We start from the raw sequence: 22,248 nt of genomic DNA, 5'->3' as shown, positions 1-22,248 counted from the left end.
TAAGGATCCCCCTCCACCCCGCCCGGGCAGCGGGGGCTGGCGGGAGGATGCCCCGGAGGATGTCCCGGGAGGGCCGGCGGGGCTGCAGCGGTACCTGCCCTGCACACCTGGCGGGAGTGGAGGGGAGGGGGGGGACACACACACCATGAGAGGTGCCCCCTCCCCGCCGCTTCTCCCCACCCCCGGGTGGTGAGGAGGGGGTCGGGGCTGACGGGCAGGGACCCCCGCGGGCAGCGGGCTGAGCCGAGGGTGGCCGGGCACGGCCCCTCCGCCCCTCCCGGGCTGCCTTGGGAGGATGCTGGGGGGGTTCGCAGCGGGGACCTCCGGCATTCCTTCCCCTCCTCCACATGCCCAGCGCGGAGGGGACGCGGTGCCCGGTGTCCACCCCCCCGCCCTGGGTCCTCGGTGGCTTTTTCCCCATGCACAGGGCTCAACTTTTCTCCCCGGAGGTGGCGGCTCCAGCGTCGCAGCCTGTTCTTAACCACCCCCTGCCATCCCCGGCTGCGGATTTTCCTCCCCTCGGGGGATATTTCCCCCCCTCCTCTCCCGTTGCCCCAGAGCCTTCCCCGGGTGAGGGGCTGAAGGCATTTGCAAACTTTTCCTGCTTCCCATGAGGTTGCAGCTGGATGGGGGTTGGAGGTAGAGCCCTTTTCCCGAGGAGGATCAGCGGCTCCCGGGTGACCGATGGATGGGGACAGGGGCCACCCCGGATGGGGAACACCTAGGAGGGAAGGGGAGACCTCCCTGTCTTTCCCTTTCCTGCAAGGTGCTGGAGAGTTTGACTGCCCGAATCCTGGCTGCAGAGTCAGCTCTGATCAACCTCCCTCCTTCCGTGCATGTGTGCGCTGCAACCGAAACCTGAGTATTGATGCTCTTCATTTATCAGACATATGCCCTTAAATTATGTAGACAGGGAGAAGTGATCTAAACACCGAGCCGCACATGGTTTTGGTGGAAATATAATACTCCGGCAGCAGATGAGTTCCTCCCAGATAAACAAACCCACTTGCTCAGCCCCAGCAGGGCTAAGTGTTGCTTGGGTTTGTAGCGGCTGCGTGTGGCTGCTGCATACCCAGCCCAGGGGAAACACTCCTCCTGGGGCCCCATCTGCTCCCTGGGCTGGGAAGGGATGAAGCATTTTCCGCGCTGGATCAGGGTGTAGGACCTGCAGGACTCGCCTTCATGGAAGGTACCAGGTGGAAAGCGTGTGGCCGCGCTCCTCTTCCGCAAAACTTCCATCCCGCGTCTGCTCCGCTTTGCTTTCCAGCCCTGCTGCCGAGCAGCCGTGCCAGAGCGCTTGCTGGAAACGCACCTGATTTTTCATGGCTTCCCTCCGTCACCGGGATGCGAGGTTTCGGGGGTAGCAAAAGGAGTTTGAAGCTTCCCAGGTCGCGGGGGTGAGCAGTGCAGAGAGGGGAGGTTTGGACAGGGATCCCCAGAGTGCCGGGGGATGCTCGTATTCCAGAGGAACAATGACGGTGTCAGGGGATTTTTACAGCCGATGCAACCGCTCGCAGCCTTCTAGGGACTTATCTTGAGCGTGCACCAGCCTTGCACAAATATTTTGGAAGGCATAAAGCGTGCTAACTTATTTTCTTCATCTGTCCTCTGTTTCACCCGGGTCTTGTTTATAGAAGCCAGTTAAATCTGTGAGCGGGTAGGACCAATGGAGCATGGGGTTGCTTTGCCTTCGCCGTCTCTGTGATTTTAATTACAGCGTGTGCCTCCCAGTGTGAGATTAGGTGCTTCCTCCCCCTGGCTAAGCCACTGTCTTAAGGTCTTGGGGATGAAAGCAGCATTTTGTTTGTGGTTTAATTGCCTCGGGTAGTGAGTGTTTGTTTGTTTGTGTGTGGGACCCTTCACCAGAGCCGGGTTTCAAGCAGTGCAACAGATGTGTGTCTGCTTTCTGTGTGCAACCAGGTTTAAATATGCAACCCCAGCCCCAACACGAAAGCGTGGGATTTTCTTCCCTCCTCTACCTAAACCCATCCTCCGTGGGGGTGTCTTCCTTTCCTAAAGCACCAGTCCGAGGCTTTTTCCTTTCTGTCCCATCCTAAATATGTGCTGCTTGGCAATATCAATAAGATGCAAAATAAATGACAGCCGCATGGTCTAAGTGTTGTGTATGTCCAAGACGGGTGTATTAAATACAGGCTGATGATCAATCACGGTGCTGTCGGGAAGCTTTTTGCTTGATGATCGTAACTGCCTTGTAGGCGCTGAAGACTGGTGTTAAATCTGTTCAACCTGCAATCCGGTACCTGGCTAGCGGAGGGATGAGCGCTGTTGCAAATCCTAAGAGAGATGCTGAACTTCTCCACAGGGAGAGGAAATATTCGAGCCTTTCCTTGTGCATTCACCTGCCAGCATCCCTTCTCTGCACCCACAGTGGAGCCTGGCGCTAGACAGCCTGGCGATGTGGCAAAGCAAAAGGCTCAGCACCGGTGTGACAACGGCTGAGATTTGCCGCCGAGGAGGCAGAAATCCTCTTTGCCAGCCAGATCCTGGGGGGCAGTGGGTTACTGGAGCTGGTTTTGTGTTGAATCCTCTGTTTTTGCAGGATAGGAAAGGGGAGGAGTGATGCTGGAGCCCCTTTTGTGTTGCAACATTTTCCTTTTACTGAATTGCTTTGTCTCTGCCTCCCCATTTCCTCGATGTTGAGCGGTTGCAATAAACCCTACCTCTTTCCCGGAGTGCCGGGGTTTGATTTGCGCGCCCGCACGCCCCAGGGTGAAAAACCTCGCAAGGTGTTACGATACTCGCGTGTGCTGAGGGTTAATGCTGTGTGGGAATTAATCCATTATTTGGAAAGGAGCTCTGAAAAGCTTCCTAAAAATCTGAGAATGATGGTAGGCTCGTGCTCCGCGTTGGGATCCTATGTGGGGAGGGTGTCAAAGGTAAAGCTTTTGAGTTTTGGAGTTAGCGGTGTCAAAGTTTGTGGCTTGGCGTTGCCTACAGGTGTTTTCAAGCGGAATGGCGTGTTGTCTTGGGAGTCACTTGGCTCTTCTTGATTTATTATTCACAATACTCCCTTAAAGTGAGGTCCCACATCTCTGAGGCTGAGACCCAACGTTACCCCTTTGCAGCTGCAGTGCTGGCACTCGAAAGTCTCATGTCCTGCCCATGAATCCCCCTCCCCAGCTAGAGGTGCGGTTTGGATTATGACTATTTCCCATAGCAAAGCCCTCAAACAGCTTCATGTTCAAATAAAAAGCCCTTTCTGATTCCCGCCAGTGTGTCGAAAAGCTTCAGAGGGCTCTTTCTTACTCCTTCCTTCTCGCTTGGAAGACTCAGTTAATGGACACCGATCGCTCCAGGCGCCCAAGGCAACGAGACTTCCCGTCTGTGCAGAGAGTCTGGGCAACCCATTGACTTACTGTGGGATATCAGTGATGACCGTGCTTCCCTGCAGGACTGTCTTTGGGTGAAAAGCACTTTGTATCCCTTATCTTTGAGCTCTCAAGGAGCCTGCACCAAGGAAAAAGAACCCAACAACAAAAAAACCAAACCAGACCCTGAAGTGATTTAAAACAGTGATAAAGTATTCTCATTCATCTGGTGCAGCTTGGGAAACTGAGGCATGGAGAGGCAAAAGGCTCAGTCTGCATTTATTGATGGGAATCCTCACTCGCATCCATGAAGTACAAATTGAGCCCCAAGTGGCACGTGGAGGTGAGAGCAGTGAGCGGTCCCCTGCCCTTGAGCCTGTGCTTCAACAGCCAAGAACAGCGCTTGGTCAGGACAGGACCCTTTCAAGATTGAATTTTTTTCCAGTTAAAATGACAGATGGGTGCTTTAAAATAAGAAAATATCATCTTGGGTTAGTACATTGGCCAGGGGGCAGCTGTGCTTTCATGAACCTCAGTCCCCATGTCTTTAAAATTGGCTACAAGATGCTTTTAATCACCTTAGGGGATGAAGAGATCATTGCAAACATCATGTGTGTTGTGATACTGACAGTTTGTGTGGCGATTTTCTGAAATTGGCATTGTTTTTTGTTTTTTGTTTTTTTCTTATCTCACTGAAAGTGTTTGGATTTCTTCGTTCTTCACTCCTGTGTTTGCTCTGCTAAGTTTGCCTCATCCTTGCTTGGGTGCATCTCCTAAGGTGCTGAGCATCCACCCAGATCAGAGGTCCCTGCATCCCCTGCAAAGGGAGCCAGGGTAGCGTGACATCCATCCTGGGACCCTTCCCTTTCCAAAATAAAACCTTAGAGATGCTCTGAAGGTTTTGAACGGGCACCCTCTTGTTTGGAAACCCAATTGTCATTTCATTTTAGACACCTCTAATCTGTGCAGCTCAGTGCTCAATTTAAGGTGAACCTTTCCTGGGGACACATGCTCTTCAAGTGTGATTCATGGAGCCATGGAGGAAGCCAACTCTTTGCTGGAATATAATGTTCCGAGCTGTTTCTACCTCAAATACTCATGTTTGTAGAAGATATCAAGTTCTCAGGGATAGAGGAGAGCCTGAAGTTCTGAGTGGGAGCAGTGATTGGATTGAAACCTCCATCCCCATTATGCTGCCTATCAGCAGGTGGCTTTGACCTTATAGGGCGGGGGGGTTCACCAGAAAAAAGAGAGGTCATTTGCAGGCCATGAGCCTTGCTATTGCTCAGGCTTTGCTACCGAGAAGGCTGCCCAGTGCTTTTTAAACACTGCATGCCGTGAAACAGAAATCCAGACCCAAAAGTGAAGAGACTGAGATTCACAAGTTTCCTTTGCATAGGAATAAATAAAAAACTGCTCCTGAGCATGGCTGGATTTGTACTGGTGACCCAGAAGGGAGACCTTGCATCATCATCTCTCTCACCTTTCATGCCTGATCTTAAAGTTTCCTTCCAGCTTTATTATCCATACATGAGTGTTCTGCCAGGGCTTTCCCACCAAGCCATTGGCAATAAATTTATGGGACCTGAATGGCACTTGAATTTCCCTTGTCCTTCTGACAGGACGAATGTGTGGCTCTGATGCAGATAATATGGGATAGCTTTCCATTACAGGCATTTGCATGATATATACTCACACGCTTCTCCCTCCTCTGAGCTCGTGCAAGGGCCAGAGGAATAAATCTTGATGCTTGGTGAACCTTCACAGCCAACATTGCACCAAATGCATGTAAATATTTGCAAAATGAGCCACCCTGACCTGCATGCTTTTCTCCTCGAGCATAAAACGCTACATGGAGGAGGAAAGGTGAGGGTGGTGGAGGGTTTTTTAATCCCAGTGTTGTTTTCCTTTGAAATTGTGAAGTGATGCTGGACTCGGGGGCAGCATGTAGATGGTTAATATTTATATACTTGTTGTTTTTTCTGAAGTGAGGAATATGGACTTGCCACCAGCAGCCCCCTGACGCTCATTCGCAAAGAGTCTCACTGCTGAGTGTCTCGGCGTTAAACTGTTTGGTGACTCGAGTTTAGAGTTATAGGAGTCGGAGAGACGAATTAGCAGTAAATCAAAGCCCGGATGCCTTCGTACTCAACTGCAGCGAGATTTAAATTAAAAATATCTTGCCGAGATGAAGTACTCGTAAGTCAAGCACTGGCGTTGTGTCAGTCTGGGCTTCGGCGGCGAGAGCTCAGCCCCTTTGAAACAGAAACCGCGAGGAGCCCATGTATTGATCCCCAGCTGAACTGGGAAATTGCCACTTCATTTCTTCTGTTAAATGTTCTTTCTTTCCTTTTTGCCTTTTTTTCTCCCCTCCCCGAAGGGAAGATGGTTGTGCTGGGAAGTTAAGAAGAGCTTTGCAGATTTGCTGTGGCCCTGTTTGACTTGGTTAGAACATACTTGATTCTGAAAAGGGATTTATTTATGTTCTTTTGTGACTGAAGGTTTGTCTATAATGTAGTGCTGGAAAGAAAACTCATTTAGAGACTAAGGAGGTGTATCCCGTTACAATTGCCTATTGACGGAATAGCAAGTGCTTGGTGTGCAACACAGCTTTATTTTACTTTAGGGAAACTTATTCTGGGCTGCCAAAGGGAGATTTTGATTTTCTGGAGAGTTGGCCCATGGCCCTGAGCAAGTCCCTTGGCTTCTTGTTTCCCCATCTACCAAATGAGGGCGGTCTTGTAGAAGTGACTGTCCCTTTAGCCATCATCTAATAGTCGTTTTGCTGTAATGATCTTTAAAAATGACTTCACTTTTCGTAAGTGAGATGAGAGAACCAGGGAGGTTCTGGTTGGGAACAGACCAGCCTGAGGAATAGCATCATGTACGTGGCTGATGGTCACTAACAGCCGTTGTCCCAACCCTGGGTGGTGTCACCAGCTTTCAGAGGTGATGAGGGGCAGGAGGTTGTTCTGCTTTGGGGGAAAAGGCTCTGTCACCACCGACACAACAGGGAGCAGAGAGAGGAGCTGAGCAGGGAATACAACCATGCCAGTTGTGGAGCTGATCAAAGGCTTCTGCTTGGATTTTAATGGGTAATTTAGGGGAAAAAAAATACCCCAAACGTCATGCCCAAATTAGGATGGGTGTATCTACTTGACTTGCTAGCTTAAACAAAGTGAACTTCTGGGTTGTTCTGGGAAAGCCCTTTTATTTATCAGGGTTTTGGTGCAAATTTCTGGAGGATTTCTGGAACCATGTGGAGGTTTTGAAGGTGTTACCGTGAGATGCGTATGTGTTGGGGGGGTGGTATTTGCACGGCTAATTTTAGATATTTCTTCTCTTTGGTTGTGTGTCACCCTTTGTATTCTCCCCTTTGTGGTGTCCTCTGGGCTGGATGGGGTGGGTTGTCCCCTGTCAGAGTGTCCTTTCCTTCCAGCCACCCTTGAGCCCCAGGACTCTTTCAGAGGGTCACGATGATGTTGATGACTGATTTGGGGCTGCATGTCCCCATCACCCCTCAGACCCCAGGTTTCATCTCTTCAGATCATCCAGCCACCCCCACAGACACCTCCCCTGCGGTGGGCAGTGTCTGGGGACAACCTGGAAGGTGACTTGTTGATTTAAGTCCCAGCTCTGCCACCACCGAAGCCACCTCCTGGAGGGCAATTGCCTCCTCACCCTGAAGACGGCAGGATCAGCTCTGAGTTTTCCTCCTGTGCTTTAGCTGCTATGGTGATGAGTTGCTATAGAAACACATAGTTAGCATTATTATTTATTATTGAAAGGTGCTTCTTTTCATCTCTTAAACGCGGGGTCGTGCCAGGAAGAGCCCGATGCTGGGTGTGGGGTACTGCCCACCCTGTCCACACAGGCTGGTGGGTTTTGCTTCCCGCTGAGCTGGGCTTTAGCCATGCTGGAGGCAGGAGACCGTGCTGTGCTGGCCCAGCGGGCTGATCTGGTTAAACAAATCCCCCCAGTATGTTCCCGTCACAGGTTCCTTCCTTCGTCAGATCCATCCTTTTGGAGGGGGATTTTGAGTGAAGCGTTTCATTATAATGAGCTTAGTTATTTCCAAACTAGTAATCGCATGTCACCATTCGGTGCAAAGGGTTTGCATTAAGTTCTGTAATAATATGTCTATTCATCCATCACAAATACTATATTCACAGGACCTTGTAGTGATTGCCTGGTAAATACCTTCTCTTATCTCTTTGCATGCGCTGCTCCTTGTTGTTTGCTCAAGTCCCCCCCTCTCTGCAAACCCATCCCTCCGCGCTGGGAGACAGGGAAGCTCCTCAGATGCTCCAGTCCTGGTCTCCTCCTCGGCCTGAGCCCCCCTGGAGCTGAGGATCTGGACAGGGGGGCCTGGGGGGACCCCCAGGGCTGGCTGCAGCACACAAGATGCTGAGCAGAACAAGCGGTGCTAAGGATACCGCTCTGCCTTTCCCAACGATCGCTTTCCAGCAGCTGTGGGTGGGATAAAGCCTGTTTTGGGGGCTCCTCTTGCTCCCCCGGAGTGGGTGCCAGGGGTAGGAGCAGCTATTTTTTATAGAATTATAGAATCGTTTTGATTGGAAGAGACCCTTGAGATCACTGAGTCCAACCATTAACCTAACTCTGGCACCGAACCGTATCCCTAATAATCTCATCTGTGCATCTTTCAAACCCCTCCAGGGACGGTGATTCCACCACTGCCCTGGGCAGCCTGTTCCAATGCCCCACAGCCATTTCTGGGAAGAAATTTTTTCTAATATCCAATTTAAACCTCCCCTGGCGCAACTTGAGGCCGTTTCCTCTGCTCCTGGCGCTTGTTCCTGGGGAGCAGAGCCCGACCCCCCTGGCTCCAAGCTCCTTTCAGGCAGTTCAGAGATCAGAAGGTCTCCCCTCAGCTCCTGTTCTCCAGCTGAACCCCCCAGGTCTCTCAGCTGCTCCCATCACACTTGTGCTCCAACCCCTTACCAGCTCCGTTCCCTTCTCTCAACTCGCTCCAGCACCTCGAGCGCTTTCTTGTCATGAGGGGCCCAAAACTGACCCCAGTACAAGCTGGGTGCTGAGCAATGCTCCGGCTGGGTTGCTGTAGGGAGTCCTGCAAGGAGTCCCATGTATACATCTCTCCAGACACTCCCATCGGTTTTGGCAATGCACAGCTGGGAGGTACAGCAGGTTTGCGACACCTGGGTCCCCTGCCTGCAGGTACCAGGGTCACGGCTTCCCCCCAAAGCTGGCAGCACCGCAGAGATGGCTCTGCAAGGAAAACTCCATCCTGCTGCCCTTCACACCCCGCCAGCCCTGAGGATGCTGCAGCCCCTGTGGTAAGGGAGGGCTCAGTGGGGCCAGGAGGGGTGTCTGGAGGCACTGGGAGGAGCGGAGCTGCTTTCCCTCTGTGCCTGGGACAGGTGCAATGTAGTCTGGAGGTGCAGGACTCAGCTTTGCTTGCAGCAAGGATTAACTGTGCTGTTCATCCCTCTTCCCCTCCTGGCCCTAAAGGACCCCCCGGATAATGTCTGGTGGGAAAGAAAAACAAAAAAAAAGCAAACAACACAGCTTTTTTCATGCAGAACTAACAACTCAGGTGAAGTTTCAGGGCTGGTGGGTGTAGCTGCAGGGGGGATGCTCAGCCCCCCCTTGCACAGTTGCTGCAGGTGCAGGACTGGGCTCTTCATGCAGCTGCTGCAGATGTTCCCCTGGGGGGATGAGCACCTGTGGGGTGGGGAGGGATGCAGCAATGGCTGGACCAATGCAGCATGCGGGGTGTGGAGGGACTCAGGAATGGGTAAATCCCTGCCGTTGCTTGCTGAGTGCACTCCTTGACGTTCCCTAAATTCCCCCTGGTCTCCACCTTCCCCAGCCTGCCAGGCTGAGACTGGGAAACATCTTTCCCAGCCTTTGAGGAAACAAAAGGAGGTTCTTTAAAGCTCCCCCTCGAGCAGGAATAAAACACCTTCCTCTGCAGAGCCTGTTTCTTTGCTTGAAGTCAATCCCTTTGGGCTTTGTGTTTGCCTTCTTGGAAGCTGTGCTCCCTGTGGAGAAGAGAGAAAAACACACCCGGGGTGCAAGAGCAAGGCTGGGGGGGACCTTCCTGGGAAGTGTAGGTTGGAGGTGGAGGGGAAGATGGGGGGGTCCACTGTGGGGGTCTGGAGGGCTGAATTCTCACCCCTTGCTCTGTCAGAAACCCCTGCAACCCACACCGTAGGTGCAGCATTCAGTTGCTAGCGTGGGGTTGCATCCAGCCCATCTCTGTGGTATCAATGGTTGGGAGATGCTCCTGCTTGTCCTGCTTCTCCTGCAATGGAGCACTAAATGGGACCTTCGCTAAAGGAGAGAAGCTGGCTGTGGCAAATGAAAGCTTGCTACTTTTTGGTAGGGTTGCTCATGTTGCTGTGGGCCTGGAGGGGTCATGTTTGGCTTCTGTGCACCCCTTTTTCTCCACCCTGAGCTGCAGCCAGCTGCTTGGGTACTGGGTTGTGACACTAATGCATTTGGAGAGAAGTCACCCAAGGGGTGGCATGGACTTGGCACCGGTGTGAGTTGTCCCCTTGGATCCCACCAGCTGTGAGACCTTGAAGTCCCAGGTTTCTGCCCAAATTCCCACTGGAAACAGAGTCATTTTGACTGCTGGACTCAGAGCATCTTTGTAACCTCTGGCTTTCTCTGCTTGGATGGCTCCAAGAGACCAGGGGCTTCTCGCCTTGGTCCACAGAGAGCAGGAGACGTGGGACATCCTTGGGGCTGCATCCCTCTGACTGATGGAGAAGGGAGGGGAGAGAGACAAACCACATGCAGCAGGAGTCGGATGCTAAAACCAACACCTATCAGAGCCATTCAGGAGGTTTTTTTTCCTCCCTTATAATGGAGTCGCTGCTCTTGCCTGCCTTAGCATGGCAAACAGCTCAACGGGATGCCTCCGAATGAAAGTAACAACTTTTAGGACAAATTTCTCTTTGCATAATGTCTTAAAGAAAGCAGAAAAAAGAGAAGGCAAACAGGCATAATTACATGAGTATTACCCATTAGGAAGGGGAAGGAGCTATCAAGTCAATTTTCATTTCCTACTTATTTGACACATCTGATTTTTCCGCCTTTCCAGGAGGTGGTGTGTGAAGTAAGTCTCTCCTTAGCTTGGAGAAGTAAATAATCAGAACATGATGTCCTCTGAAGCTCTTCCCAAAGCTGAAGATTTTTAGCATCTTCACAAGTCTGAGCTTTCCAGCATCCATGGGATGCTGGGGCTTATTTCCCACCTTCACACTAGGAAGCCAAGGTGCAGGAGAACAGCGAGGCTTGTGTCTTCTCGTTGTGACCTGCTGCTCTGCACATATTTGTCTCTGTTTAAGCTATTCTGCATGGAAATAGCGATAACTCCTTGTGTCCTGGTTACTTCCCAGTATAAATCTGGATGGTCACAGTGTGACCCCACAGAGGTACCTTGTGCCGTACCGAGAAGTGTGGTAGGGATGAGTCCTCCCAAACCACCACCTGGTCCACCCCTTCCTGACCCCCAGTGTCTTCCTGGTGATGGGACCCCCCCCTTTACTCCCGTGTATGTAAAGTTGTTTTCCCAGTTGTGCCCTCTGTTACCCCTTAGAATAACACGTCACAACGTGGGCTGCAATTATGGAGCCACCAGCGGGTGCCTCGAACGCATTTTGGCAAGAATGCGGGATGGTTTGTGCACCAGCCTGCAGGAGAAGCACTCGTCTTCCCCCTCACCTGCCCCCCTACCGCTCCAGGGTCTAAAATTGCTGTTATTAAAGGCTGTCGGGAACTGCTGTCATTGGCACAGTCAATGGCTGACACAAGGCAGCCCTCAGACTTTGACTCATCTGCAGCTCACAAACACACACACACTCTCTGTTATGCATGAGCCAGAGAAAAGGCGGTTTCTCATATGCATCACCCTTTTTTCCAGCTGTTTTGGACCCTTTTTTGCTTTCATTTCAGAGAAAAAGTCTTGATTGTCCTACAGCATAAGAAAGATTTGGGTTGCATCATACTGCCTGCACGTGCCCAGCTCTGTCATTCATCTGTGGTTTCCTTAAATACAACTGCATGCATGCATCCAGATATATATATTTAATATTTTACACATATACATACAAATGCACATTAATATACACATTTCCACACACGGATGCAAAATCCCCATGGTTAGAAAATGCCGATCTGTTCACCCTGCGCTTTTCGGAGCTTGTTGCTGATTTTGCTCACAGTTCAGGAAAGGTCTTGTAGGTCCAGGATGAGATGTCTGGAGAAGAGCAGCCTTGCTGCACAGCCAGAGTTAGGAGAGATTTAGAACAAACCCAGTTCTATTTCCTCCAATATCCCTTGATTGAGAGGGGCTGTCAAGGGTAGAGATGAAGGTTGTGCATCACTCCTCATCCCTCTGAGTGGTTCTTCTGGAACTTGGCCATGAGCACCCAAGTGGTGCAGCACAAGGTGCCATGAGCCTGAAGGACATCCCAAGCAGATTGTGACTCGGTGACGATCTGTTTTCTCAGCCCTTGGTTGCGCACAGACTCATCCTCATGCAGACATCTCCATGTGTCCCACTGGTTGATGTATGGGGTGTGTTGAGCCATGAAGCTAGTGAAGGCACTGGAGCACAAGTGTGATGGGAGTGGCTGAGGGATCTGAGGGGTTCAGCTGGAGAACAGGAGCTGAGGGGAGACCTTCTGATCTCTGAACTGCCTGAAAGGAGCTTGGAGCATGGAGGGTGTTGGTCTCTTCTCCCAAGTAGCGAATGACAGGATGAGAGGAAACGGCCTCAAGTTGCGCCAGGGGAATTCAGATTGGATATTACAAAAATTTCTTCCTGGAAAGGATTATCAGGCATTGGAACAGGCTGCCCATGGAACTGGTGAAGTCACCATCCCTGGAGATGTTGAAAAGATCCATAGATGAGGTTCTCAGGGACACGGTTTAGTGCCAGGGTTGGGTTAATGATTGAACTCAATCTTGATGGTCTCTTCCCACCAAAGTGATTCTATGATTCTATGATTTGGCCCCCAGCAGCAGCCTAGGTGACCACGCAGGCTGCTTTCCTGCTCTGCCTCCCCTCATTCTGGATATGTACGTATGTGTGTATAGGATTTTTTGAGGCTTCTCCATACGTGCACGAAGATACGCAGAAATTACAGTGTGATGCTTGAAGATTGTGTTTCTTTGACTTGCAATAGTGAGCTGGAAGAGAAAACCACAGCCCTTTCCATGCAGCAGTTTCACTTGGTGCTTGTCCTTTCTCCTTCACCGGTAATGCAGACAGCAGAAACAGCTTTATTTTATAATAAGCGAAAAGGTCTCCAAGTGCAGGTTTGTGCTCGCCTGTCTCTTCCTCGCTGCTCTCTGTCAGTGGGTGACTTACTTCGTCACCTGTAATTAGCCTCTTCCAAGGTCTTGTTGTTGCTGGGCTGAGGTAGAAGCTTTTCCAACAACTGCCTGTTCTCCAACAAGGAAAAAAAATCATCCCTTCCTCAGCTTGGTGTTAAGTGGGAGAGGATTTTAAACTGGTTTATGTTGCTGTTGAAGCAGGGGGGGTGACAGAAGGGACATAAACCAGCCCCTGGTGATGCCGTTACGTGGTGGGGAAGGTAGATGAAGGGATGAAAGATGCATGTGTCAACCTTCCCACGTAGAGGAAGGAATCAAATATCTGCCTTGTATCAAATACCACGCTCAATTCCCACCGGACTGAGCTATTGGTGAGTAGGAAGCTGACCTTCTCCTGTATTTATGAACTGAATCTCTAGTTTGCTTTGTTTTTGATTTCCCACTCCCCCCATCATGTTACAGAGTGCAATACTTCATTTCAGAGGAAATAACATTTTCTTCATTTTCTCCTTTTGTGTTATATATATATATATGTATATATATTTAAATCCTTTTCAATAGGACTTTCTTCCCCTTAGCTTTTCTTACTTTATAGTTGGCATGGCAGGCTGGATGTTGCTGCCCATGTCTATGTTGGACCATTAGCTGTGCTGGAGCCCGGTGATATTCCCCTGTTACAGCTGCTGAGGGTGAACAAATTCTCCTGGTGTTGAACAAGCACATTGTTATTTTAGTAGTCACACCCCAGCAAGTTTGAGAATTAAAAGTAGCCAGCGTTTCGTTTGCTACCACACGGATCTATCCTTCTTCCTCCCGGCTGCCTTATCTCCAGCCTTCACCGATACAGCTTTTGTTCTGCAAATCCTTTCCTGCAAGAGTTGGTCTTGAGCATCTTCAGAGCAGCAAGTCCTCAGGAGCTCCCCGTTTCCTTTTCTGCCCATGGAGAGCAGATTTTTGGAAGCTCAAGAGCTCTGTGTTTCCTGCACAGAGGTCCCTTGGAGATATCTGAAGCTACTTTGCTGAAGTTCACAGGCGACTTTTGAAAACCTTGGCCATTGCATTTATATATATATATACACACATATATATATATATATATAATCTGTTCTCTCTTCCCTCCTATTTTCTTCCTCTGTCAGGGATCCAGCTGTGCAACATGTGGCACTTGTAGGACTTGGAAGGCAGGAAGATCAAGCAAACACAGAGCTTTCAGCAAGAAGAGATAAATTTCCAGAATAAATTCAAGTCACGTAGGCCCAGTCTGTTTTAGTTTTAAAGCCCCGCTGGTAGTGATGTGTGGGAGCTGTAGATATAAAGCCAGGGAGAGAAGAAGAGTTTATTTGTATTATTTCTGGCATCCTGGTAGAAAACCCTCTGTTCTGAGTTCATGGTGCTTGGCACAATGTTAGTCTGCATGGACTATACCAGAGAAACTGCCTGTCGAGCGTTACCTTCGTGCATGATTTGAAAGCAATGGAAAAAAAAGGGAATTATCTGCACTGGATGAGAGAGAAAGTGTTATAGCTGGGAGAGGAAAGTGCCGGATTTGTGGGGGTGGATGGGATGCAGATGGCCGCAGAGGAGAAATATCTTGTTATTAATAACCCATAGGATTGTGATCGCATTTTTACACCTGTGTATGCTGCTTACAATTGTTACCCCGGCTCTCCAGCATCTGGTAGGACCACAGCTGTGGGTTCCCTTCTGCAGACAGCTGATGGGGATTTCCTATTTACTGCAGAAACAGAGGGCAATTTGGAGTTTGATGGGCCCCACACTATTGAGCTGTGGAGTTTGTGAAACTTGGTTTAGTTCTCATTGTTTGCCTGAGAAAGTGGTGGAGTCACCATTTCTGGAGGGGTTTAAAAGACACATCGATGAGGTTCTTAGGGACATGGTTTGGTACCAGTGTTGGGTTAATGGCTGGACTTGATTATCTTGAGGGTCTTTTCCAACCAAAATTATTCTATGTTTGTATGGTTTCTGAGTGTGTTTGCTGACACTGACCTAACAAGGGTCAGTCTGGCAAAAGGAGCTGCTAGATGGGCTTGCTGCCTTCTTGGAGAAGTCTGTGTCTCTATTTAGCACCATGCTTTTATTTTACTAAGTAAAAAAACTTAAATAAGCCCAGAAGTGGCACTTGGACGCGCTCCTCAGGTCTGTCCCAGTAAGCTCAGCAGCGCCCAGTTCAAACCAATGCTGCATTCAGCCAAATGACACGGTCAACAACCCAAACTTCATTTCCCTTCCTCTCCCCGCTGCCTTTTTCCTCAAGTCAAAGCAAAAAAGATTTACAACCTCTAACTTTGGAAGTGAGGGCAAATTTCAGCCCAACCTCCCATTTGAGTGGGTGCCTCATGTTGCTACCATCCATCTGCAGCCACCCAGGTGTCCCCAGCTGTCCCCAGGCTGTGTGTCCCAGCCATGCAGGAGCCAGGGCAGGACACTGTGTGTTCCAGTCCCTTACCTGAGGTCCTCGGATGATGCTCTCCACAAACAGCGGAGATGCTCTTGTGTCACGTTGAAGCAGTTGTGAGTGATTCCTTCCCTAAGCGCAGGGGTGCACAGGCGTAGGCTTGCACGCTTTTTTACAGTATTTGAGAGTCGTACAGCACTCAAAGTGCAGCTGTAGGATCTTGTGGGATAAGGGAAGAGGTCAACAAGTCTTGTTTTGGAAAGAGGAATGAGTGGAGAGGTGGAGGCAGTGGGAAAATGAGGGCAGGCTTGCCCTCTGCGATGCAGCTCAGAGGGGCGAATGGCACGTGGAAAACACTCCTCTGTGGGTCTTTCTCTTTCAGCACCTGTGCATCTGTTTTGTAGTGTTTCTTCGGCTCTTACAGCCTGGGTTAGTGAGGTCTCAGTTTCTAATGAGCCAGATTTTATGAACAGAGACGACCTTCCCACGCCCCCACGTTAAAAATGCCCCTCGACTCAGACACAGGTGCCTTTCGACTGTGCGAGCAGAGATGAACAAAGCAGATGGTGTTTGGATCTGGACTGAATTAGAGTTTGGGGTGAGATTTCGCTTGCAGCTGGCTTTAGGCAAACCAGTAACTTTCTTCTGGACAGTACAACCCAGATCTGAAACCACTGGTAACTGCAAACCCATAAACTATCTTTTGCAGGCTGAATGGCTCGTATGCATGTTTCGGGTACTGGGTCTTCTCTGTAACACCTATCCTAGCGCAGCTAATCCTTTGTGATGATGGATCTGCAATTACGAAGCTGTGCAAACAGCTAAAACAATTGCATCACCCGCCTTGTGGCTGCTCTAGGGTGATTTGTTGATTTATTGATAGCACTAGGCATTGCTCGTGCAAATGCAGGGTTAGACCCTGCAAAAGTGTAGAACACCTGCAGCTTCCACCCACGTCTGGGTGTCTGGCCCAGGGAAGATATTTATGGAAGGATTTTGCATTTCGCAGATGTGCTTTGCAGCAGCAGCGAGCTGTCTACAAAGCGATGGCAGCCTGACAGTGTCTCCTCTCGAAGTTTGTCAGTATGGCGAAGAGCACATATAAATTGCAGAGAGATTTAGCAGCAGCAGCAGCCACCTCTTCCCTTCCTCCCCTGGGTTCTGCAGGCTGGATGCCAGGACTCTGCGCTGTATCATTTCAGGATGCCCCGGGTGCACCCGTGCAGACTGGCAGCTGAACATGGTGACCGCTGAACTATTTAAAGTAGCTGTAATGATGACACTCAAGTGTATAATGCACCTATTCTGCTGATGCTGGAAAAGTGCTGGTGGAGTGGATAGGTTTAAGACCGATGGGAATTTACCACTCCAGAGCCATTAGGATGTGTGTGTATTTTCCTAAAACGTGGACCAAAGAAGGTAATAATAGAGAAAATCCACTATAAAGGAGGTTCTACTGGTGCTGCATGTGTGGCTCTGCAGAACAGTTGTCACTGTGACACTGAGCTGGTATTTAAACACATGGGCTGTAGTTGTTTCAACCACACTGACAGACTTTTTAGCAGGGTCTTTGCGATAGGACAAGGGGTAGGAGTTTTAAACTAAAGGAGAGGAGATTCAGGACAGATACGAGGAAGAAATTGTTGGCCCTGAGGGTGGTGAATGCCTGGCCCAGGTTGACCAGAGAGGTGGTGGATGAACCATCCCTGGAGACATCCCAGGCCAGGCTGGACGGGGCTCTGAGCAACCTGAGCTGGTGAAGATGTCCCTGCTCATGGCAGGGGTGGCACTGGATGAGACTTGAAGGTCCCTTCTAATCCAAACTGTTCTATGATGCTGTGTGACCTTGGCCAAGTCTTCACCTCCCTGGACGTCTGTCTCCCTGGGGTGTTTCTAGACTGAAACATCTGGAAGTGAGGACCTGTTCTTAGTAGGAACACATTGATTAGAGCTGCTGGTTGCCCTTGCAAGCAGCAATGTGTTCTTTTACTGGGGGAGCTGGAAGGACCCTTCAGGACAAGGTGTGACGTACTGGTGTGAGTTATGCTGGGATGGTGAAATAACAGCAACCTCATGTCGTCAGGCTCTGTGCCACCCCATCCTCCCATGTGATTCATGTGGCTTTAACATATACAGGAATAGCCTGTAAGTAAGGGCTGCTGCTCCTAGTTCTGTTAAGTCTCATAATTTAGTGACTTGGTCCAGGCTTGACACTAAATATTGGTGTTGAGAAGGCATTGGAATGGGGTGGTAGTGTCCTTTGCTCAGGAGGACCTCCTGCACCCTCTTAAGGCACACAGGAGGGTTAGGGAATATGTTGGCTATGTCTGAAATAGTTTGCAATAGTTTAGCATCTACTTGCATTTTTTTTTTTAATTATTTTCCTTCCTGCAGTTGCCTTTTTAATTTTCATACGCATTTTCTAAGCTCTTGAGCAAGGCAAAAATGGAAATTTCTCCCCAGAACTTTAACCCTGTGTAAGTGATTTGACCTCTGGATTTGTCAGCAGCTGGAGGAAACTCGTCTTAGGGGAATCAGGAGACACAGGAATCACGGGATCAATGCCCCATTCATAAGGAGGGGATGTTTCAATGGTTACAGAACTTACGAATCAGCAGTCTGCTCACATTTCCCAATCTCTGCTCCTATCCCTTTTCCTAAATTATCCCTGCCCAGTTTTCTCTCCCTCCTCTGCTTTCCAGCCTTCCCTTCCTTGTGTCAGAGCATCCTCCACTTCTGCATTCCGATCGGGTTAATTAAGCTGAGCTGCTTCGTTAAGTCCGTGAGGGAGCACAGAAGAGTTTTCCTCGGTAGCACCACGAGAGCCTCCAGCTGACACAGCAAATAAGCGTGGGGAAAACCCTGATGTTGAGCATGTTTTACTCCTCCTGTGGTGATGGCCCAAGCGCTCTTTGATCCAGTGGAAAAGGCAAAACTTTCGCTTGCAATGTATTTATTATTAAACGCTGTAATTTGGTCAAATTTACATAGACTTTCAGGCACGGCCAGAAGACCCCAATAACAGTAGGGGAGGACCTTCCCAATTTTCACTCCAAAACAAGAAAGCTTTTCAGTATGACAGTGGAAAGAATATAAATAAGGTTGAATACAGAAAACAATAAATCAATAACTTGCAAAAACTTTTCTCCTAATTTAGTTCTCAGAATTGCCCAAACTATTCTGAATGCAACTTTCTCCGGCGATGTTAGCCCGAGGCAGACACCAAGCTGAGGAAATTGTCCCCTGAGCAGTTCAGGTCTGTCAAAGTAATGAGGACCTTAAACCCGAGTCTTAGTACAGAACCTGTCAGCCAACCTGAGCTATAGGTGTTGCTAACGCTCGGTGTAATTATGCATGCACACACGGCCCTGCACCGCGAGTACGGGAATTGCATAATTTTGTGCAAAAAATAAATACATTTGTATGCTGTACAGGATAGATTTGTGTGCCTCCTTGCAAATGCAGCCTCTGCATGTGTATACAACATCAGCTCTCTTTTAATCTTTCTGTTACAACAACCAGAGCAGGTGATTATCTTTTTACCCATACTGGCACAATTCTGACTCTTGTCTGTGTCTGATCCTGGCTGTAGGTGTCCTGTCTAGCTCAGCACTATCTCGAGACTGTCAGGCACGATTTGGAGCTGGTTATCCTGCAGCAACCGCCAGCCAGGGCTCTAAGAATAACTTCCCATTGGCCTTTGTATGTGTTGGCAGCAGCTGGGCTTGTCCTCTGCCTTGTGGGGACAAAAGACACTGGAAGAGAAAATTAATAGTAAATTAGTAAGTTTATTCAGGTGTTTTTTTGTAAGGTGGGTTGAGTTTTGCAGGTGCTTCTATACCGAAAGAACCTGTTGTGGTGACTTCCTGCACCATCTGTAAAATGAGGAATCACAGGACCTGGGGGTCCTGGGGACAGCAGGGTGAGCATGAGCCAGCACTGGGCCCTTGTGGCCAGGAAGGCCAGTGGTACCTGGGGTGGGTTAGAAGGCGTTGGTCAGTAGGTCAGAGAGGTTCTCCTGCCCCTCTACTCTGCCCTTTTTTTTCCTGTAATCTCCATTACAGATGTCACTATAAAAATATTCCTAATGGCTGCAGTAAACTGAAGTTTTCCTTTAGATTTGGGAGAGCAAATGCCAGTCAGCGCTGCTCCATCCCACTAGTGATAGTGTGTGTGTTGGACTCGAGATCTGGCTAAAACTTGACGTGGTCCAGCCATCCCTGTTTTATGAGGCTGTACTGTTCATCTCTTCTCTTCAGCCGCTCACGTGAGAAGCCAAAGATGAAGAATTTGCTGTGTCACATCTTTTCAGTGGCCTCGTCTATAGCTGGTGGTTGCTACTCCAGAATGGGCTGGATACCTGCCACAAATGAAAGGAGGAAATTTTATGCTGAATAAAGCATAAAGGGAGACTCCATTCTCGCCTCTGCTGCAAACCTTGTGTCAGTGAAGAGAAATCATCACAGCTCTATCTGACTCCTTCCTCCCAGCATTATAGTATTGTCAGCAGCATTTTCTTTATGTTCCTGCTGTGTGTTCAGCTTATTTCCAACTGTAAGGTTTGGTATAATAGCAGGATTGATGGTCCTTAATCTAGAGGATCCCAGATCCTCTGGAGGTATGCTCTACAGAGGTATGCTCTGTATTAATTACATTGTGCTGGTCAGTTATACACTCTTAGTTTGAGAGAACTTCCCATAGTCTCTGAACCATCAAGTACTGGTCACCAGTAACTGAAGCTCATCTGGTTTGCAGTTAAGCTGACCCTATGCAGCAAATCCACTAGCCCTACATCCCTCTAAAGCTTTATTTCCAAACCTTATTCCCCACCCTGGTATCACCTCTGATTTTCCCAGTCCTGTTGTTTTTACCCCACGTCTCTCAGGCTGCTCTGTCTCAGCTGCATTTTGAATATATAGGGAAATCTTGGATTCTGAAGATTATGGATTCTCTCCTTGCGAATTCTATGCAAGTTGTTTCCCCACCTCCATACATAGACCTTGGTGCTCCAAGAACCAGTAGATCATAGAATCATAGAACAGTTCGGGTTGAAGGGACCTTCCCAGTTCACCCAGTGCCACCCCTGCCATGAGCAGGGACATCTTCAGCAGCTCAGGTTGCTCAGAGCCCCGTCCAGCCTGGCCTGGGATGTCTCCAGGGATGGTTCATCCACCACCTCTCTGGCCAACCTGGGCCAGGCTCCCACCACCCTCAAGGTCAAAAATTTCTTCCTCACGTCCAGCCTGAATCTCCCTCCTTTAGTTTAAAACCATCATCCCATGTCCTATTGCAACAGGCCCTGCTCAAAAGTCTGTCCTCATCTTTCTTATTGGCCCCTTTTAAGTCTGGAAAGGCCGCACTGAGATCTCTCCGGAGCTTCTCTTCTCCAGCTGAACACCCCAACTCTCTCAGCCTGAACATCTAAAGGTTTTGTTTTTTCCTTGAAACTCACATTTTACCCTTGCTGGTGTCTCATGGAGATCTAGAGAGTGATATAGCCAGTGATCACAAAATCACTGGGAATATAGAACTGTGTCTGTGCCAGGCTTTTGGGACACAGCTGAAATATGGTCTCTATCTTATGAGATTTGGCTCTTTGTGGAGTCCTGATTACAAGACTTCAACCTGTGAGACAGGACTTGTGTCTCACAGATCTTCCTAAGTTTGCAAAGCAGAGAGAAACATCTACCCGTTGGCATTGAATGCAACATAAACTGTTTTATACATCCTTAGCCGACAAAAAAGTAGCTGCCTGCTGACTCTCAGAGAAACCTGCGGTCAGAGCCTGTTCCTGGCTCTTTAAAGGTTCAAAGCGGTGTTTTAGGGCTCCCATCTTGACCAGGTCCAGAAAATTTAAAGACTCCCCAAAGCCCTGAAGGGAATTTGCGAGCATAAGCTTGACTTCTGAAGAAGGAAACGCCGTTTCCCTCAAGGCTGTCCTAAAACTGCAATTGCTATACAAGCTGGGGAGACCTGCTGGGATGAAACCTAGTTCATTTTCTTTAATATATTAATCTTTCCTTTAGGGGCAGGGGTTGTGCTTATTCTCCTCACCTGTTAAATGTCTTTTAATTTCTTGGCCAACTCGGCACTGCCAACCCCATAAGAGTTACACCTCGGTGAAATAGAGAAACATCTTTTAGTGAGGCGAACAGAGGCCCAGGAGTGTATAATGGCTTGTAGGGGACAAGAACGAGACACTGAAACAGAAGTCAACCTGATACTCCGGCTTTTGGCAATTCTTCACTTTTCTCAGTGCTTTGGACCTTTATGGTCTCATACACACATTCCCTAAGGTAGGATCAACAAAGTTAGACACTGCTGTGACACGGTTTGCTTAAAATCAGTGACCTTGTGTGCTCTTGCTACCGTAGTTTGTTTGTCTGGGGGTTTACATTTCCCCAGTTACTGTGATAAGGAATAATTTTAGTAGATTTAACCTCGGAATACTTTCAGGCGAGTCTGCTCCAGAAAAAAGAGTTTAAACAGGGTCTCTGGATTTGTAGGTTATTTCCATGACCTCAAAACTTCATTCTTGTTTCTGTGGCACTGAATATTTTGTTTCTTTTTTTTTTTCATTCAAGTCTCTGTGTAGCAAATTCCTGGAGGAACTGAGAAACCATTACAAAAACTCTCTGCTCTCCCTGCCAAGCACAAAGGAGCACAGCTCTGACCTGCTTTTGCTTCTAGGAAACCAAGTCTGAAATGCAGGCAGAGACACCATCCCCATGCAGTTTTATCACATGAGGAAACTGGGAAAAATAAAGAAAGTCCCACTTATGACAATTGTTAATCCCGTCACTTAATTTGCTTCTGGCAGACGCACAGGTAACGAGGTGATGGCCACATCTGAGTGCTTGAATGGAATGGAATGGAATGGAATGGAATGGAATGGAACAGAACAGAACAGAACAGAACAGAACAGAACAGAACAGAATAGAATAGAATAGAATAGAATAGAATAGAATAGAATAGAATAGAATAGAATGGAATAGAATAGAATGGAATAGAATAATCTGTGTGACCAGGGAAAGCCAGGAAGTCCCGCCTTAGCTTAAGTGCCCTTGCTAACAAATTGCTCCTGAAATTAATCTCTTTATTTGGGACAAGCGGCAGCTTGAGCTGGGATCTCTTAATTGCAGTGAGCTCTAAAGAAAAGATGCTCTGGCGTGG

The 22,248-nt window shown here is 48.8% G+C and overlaps 1 protein-coding gene across 2 annotated transcripts in view; it reads left to right on the top strand.

Annotated features, from left to right (window-relative positions):
- PLXNA4 (plexin A4) overlaps window positions 1–22,248 on the top strand; it is a 488,679-nt gene that overhangs the window by 568 nt on the left and 465,863 nt on the right. The window lies entirely within an intron of this gene.

The sequence above is a fragment of the Patagioenas fasciata genome, chromosome 1 (assembly GCF_037038585.1).
Source record: "Patagioenas fasciata isolate bPatFas1 chromosome 1, bPatFas1.hap1, whole genome shotgun sequence".
Taxonomy (NCBI): Eukaryota; Metazoa; Chordata; class Aves; order Columbiformes; family Columbidae; genus Patagioenas; species Patagioenas fasciata.
The sequence above is the reverse complement of the archived record's forward strand: the minus strand, read 5'-3'. Positions and strand labels throughout refer to the sequence as shown.